Source organism: Anoplolepis gracilipes, chromosome 17, assembly GCF_047496725.1.
Source record: "Anoplolepis gracilipes chromosome 17, ASM4749672v1, whole genome shotgun sequence".
In the NCBI taxonomy this organism is placed as follows: domain Eukaryota; kingdom Metazoa; phylum Arthropoda; class Insecta; order Hymenoptera; family Formicidae; genus Anoplolepis; species Anoplolepis gracilipes.
In genome coordinates this window covers 3,617,390-3,621,713 of record NC_132986.1, presented here as the reverse complement: position 1 = coordinate 3,621,713, position 4,324 = coordinate 3,617,390, and positions in this window count along the sequence as shown.

The following is a 4,324-nucleotide window of genomic DNA, read 5'->3' as shown; positions in this document are numbered from 1 at the left end:
AATCTATATGTTGCTCCCATATATGTTATCTCCCCTTCTTTATTTCTTCTCATATTTCCATTCAAAATCGCCCATCGCTGCTCTTCCAGACACCTGTATAATAATCTACTCTCCCTACCTATTACTCCATCCTTAGATCTCCTCTTACTCCCCCTTTCTCCCCCCCCCCCTCTTCCCGCTTACCCTTCCTTCTTCTCTTCCCGTCCTTGCTTTAAAATCCCCTCTTATCAACACCTTTACACTCTCCTCCCTCTCTTCCATCCATTCTCTTAAACTTTCCATTTTCCAATCTATATCCTTATTTAAATACATCCCTATCACCCTCCACCACCCCCCCTCCCAACCACACCATAATCCCCTCCTCTCTTCCTCCCTCACTTCTTCCCTTTTAATTCCTCTTCTCACCCCTACTACCATTCCCTCTTTCGCTCTTCCCTTCTTATGTTCCCTACTTGCCTTTTGCATCTCCCACATGTAGCCTTTTGGCATCTTACCCTTTATCCTCTTTCATCCTTTTTTATCCACCCATGTTTCACACATCATTACATCCCATCCCCTTAACCCTCTCCAAAACTCCTTTTTCTTATTCTCCAGACCTGCCACATTCCAAAAGGCTATCTTATACACTCCCTCTTTCTTTTTCTTCCAACCTCCCCTTTCTTCCCTTCTCTCCTCTCTCCCTTCTCTTCACTCCTCATCCTCCTTTCTCACTTCATCTTTCCCCTCCCTCTCCTTTTCTCTCTTTTTTCCTTCCTCTTTCCCCTCTATCGCCCCTCCATTTCTTCCCCCTGTCCTCCTTCCCAAAACCTTCCTCTACATTCCCTCAACTTCTCCTCCTCTGTATCCTAATACCAGCAAGCCTCATCTATCCAAATTTTATCAAAACTTATCCTAACTACTTTTCCCTCCTTTTCTTCCCTCATCGCAATCTGTCTCGGATTCCATTTCATCTTTCTCTCTCTAAATGTCAAATCTTCATTTATCTACATGCTGTTCTTCTTAACTTACTTTTATTCTCCTTTTCATCTCCTCTTTTCAGGTGTCACCACCACCATCTCCCCTTTATCCTCCTTTTTCGTATTTATTCTCCTTATCCCCTCTACTTCCACCTCCCCCCAACTCCCTTCCAAACTTATTCACCTTCTCTCTCGCTTCCCCTTCTCCTTTTAACCCGTTTAAAATTATGTTTTTCTTCCTTTTTTCCTTTTCCCTTCTCTCCATATTCCTTTCTAACTCTCTCATCCTCCCTTTCAGCCATCCCTCCTTCTTTCCTCCTTCCCTTCCCTCCTCTCCCTTCTCCTTTAGCCTCTTCATTCTTCTATTTACTACCTCCATCCATTCCCCCTCTATACTCTCCTCCTTTTCTCTTAGCCTCTTCTCCAGCATCTCTATCCTCTCCACTAACTCCTCCTTCTCTTTTCTCCAAACCTTCTTCTTTTCTCTCATCTCCTCTTTCAACTCACCCATCTCCTTTCTCATTTCCTTTCTCTATCCTTCCCTTTAGTTCCTCTCTATCCTTCCAACCTCAATGCCCTAATTTCTTGCAGTATTAAGGGGATTCTAAGCAATTACTGTTTTACCGTCCGAATTCTATAATTTTTCTGGAAGTAGAATTGTATAGTTGAATTATTCGGATTAAAAAATCTTTTTCCACAATTGAAGTACACATAGTAACAGAGGTGAGATGAATTGAGTTTATGGAAAAAAGAACAAAAATTTAAAAAATACAGTTATCGGCTACTAGAATCAATATTTACAAATATAAAAGTTATGCAGTTTATATATGACAAATAACTGTCATATCGATATTACATAAAAGAATATTAATGTACCGTTTGAACTGAATTTGGAAGGTTAATAAAAGAGAATCTATTTCCAAAAAAATCTGTGTACATGATGTGTCCAAGATCATGACACAAGGGTAAAACAGAGCTATAAATTAGTTGACTGAAGCCGTGATAGAGGAAGTTGTAATTTTTTTCCTTGACAAGGACAGACCGATAGACAATCGTATTATCTTTGTCTAATTTGTAGTAGAGAATAAAGTACATACATGCACACACAAATATTGCAGTCTCTCATACTCTCTCTCTCTCTCTCTCTCTCTCTCTCTCTCGCTCTCTCTCTCTCTCTCTCTCTCTCTCTCTCTCTCTCTCTCTCTCTCTCTCTCTCTCTCTCTCTCTCTCTTTCTCTCTCTCTCTAAGACAATTAACCATATCTCTATTTTCTATCATATATATATATATATATATATATATATATATATATATATATGTATAATATATGTAAATGGGCGCACGCACACACACGTGAGCGTGCTTTATACATAATACAATAAAATATATGGATATAAAAGAATCATTTTATATATATATTTATATAAGAAAAGAAGACTAAAGAGAAAAGTATGATAAAGCGAATAAAAAACACATACGAACACATATATATATGCCTGTATATATGCTTGTATAAAATTTGTTGTGTACTTTATATATGATACAAAAAAATGCATGCATGTAAAAAAATTAATTTATATAAAAAAAGAAAAACAAAGAAAAAAAATATGAACAAAAAAATATATTATATTATAATAAAAAATAAACAATAATAATAAAATATAAAAAATATAATATTTTTTTTGTTCATACTTTTCTTTTTGTTTTTTTTTATATAAATTAATTTTTGGACATGCATGCATTTTGTGTTTTATATATAAAATACACAACAGATTTTATATAAGCACATATATAGGCACATATATATATATGTACGCATGTACAAGTATAAATTATTTAGAGAGAAAACCAGAGCGAGAGAGGTATGATAGTACCTATAAGAGAGAGATATAAAAGATAAAGATAACTTGGAGACAGATATATAGAATATTTAATTATAAAAAATAATAATAAATATAAATATAATAAAAAATAATAAAAAATAAAATAAAATAATTATAATTAAAAATAATTAGAACTGTAGAAAAAATAATTATAAATATTTAAAGAAAAATTATATTTTATAACAAACCTAAAAAAAATAAATATTAGAAAATTGCAGTATAAAGATAAGAATAAATCAGTTAGGAAATAAAATTAATAAAAAAGTTATAAAAATTATACAAATGTTTATTTTTTATTTTATTACACCACTCTTTTTATGATTTGTATTATAGTGGAAAGACAGTAATAATATTTAAACTATTATAATACTATATATAAACTATTTTATAAGTATAATGTTTAAAAGAAATTTAAAAAAAGAAAAAAGATAATACTGCAACAAATAAAGTAAAAACAAAACATCAAAATGTTATTTAATCATAACCTAACGCATTTATCTATCACAATATATTAGAGAGCAGTACATAATGACCGTGATGTTTTGTTTTTACTTTACAACATATAAAAAATTAAATTTAATTATTTCATTATAAATTATAAAAAAATATATAATATTATAATATAAAATGTAAAATTAAATGTAACATAATATAAAATAAAATATTTATTATAAATTAAAAAAAAAATATCCGTATTTTGGAATATAATATTCTGCAGGAATGTATCTTGCTGCGTGCTGTGCAAAAATGTATCCTGTACCAGGCGGTGCAGGAACGTATCCTGGTGCGGGCTGTGCAGGAATGAATCCTGCGCCAGGCGGTGCAGGAACGTATCCTGGTGCGGGCTGTGCAGGAACGAATCCTGTTGGCGTCGGCTGTGTGTATTTTTGGCGTTGCCTTTCCCGCGAGACCGCTCGCCATACAGCATTATTAATACGATAAAAGAAGATAAAAGAGTCATAAGTACTATAAACACAAACATACATAAAAGAGATAGAAAACTAAATAGTAACCGACGCGTAGTTCAATGTTACTGTTATTTGCAAACGTGCGAATTGCAAATAATAATATATTGAATCATACGTTGCTTACTTTTTTGTCATACATGGTTTTCTTTTCAACTATCAGAAATATCAGAAACATTTCAACTCATAACATATGTTATGTGTTGAAATATTTCTGATAGTTTAAAGGAAAACCATATATGACAAAAAAGTAAGCAACGTATGATTCAATATATTATTATTTGCAATTCGCACATTTGCAAATAACAGTAACATATTAAACTACGCGTCGGTTATTATTTTATTACTAATATTTTTCTAAATCTGAAAAATAATTCAGCAAAATAAACCGCATGGCAATATACACATACATACGCACACAAACACACATGATCGCTATATTTTCTAATTTTCTTAATTTAAAACCCATATAGGTACACAGATTAAATTATTTTTTCTTATTTTATGATAACATAAATAC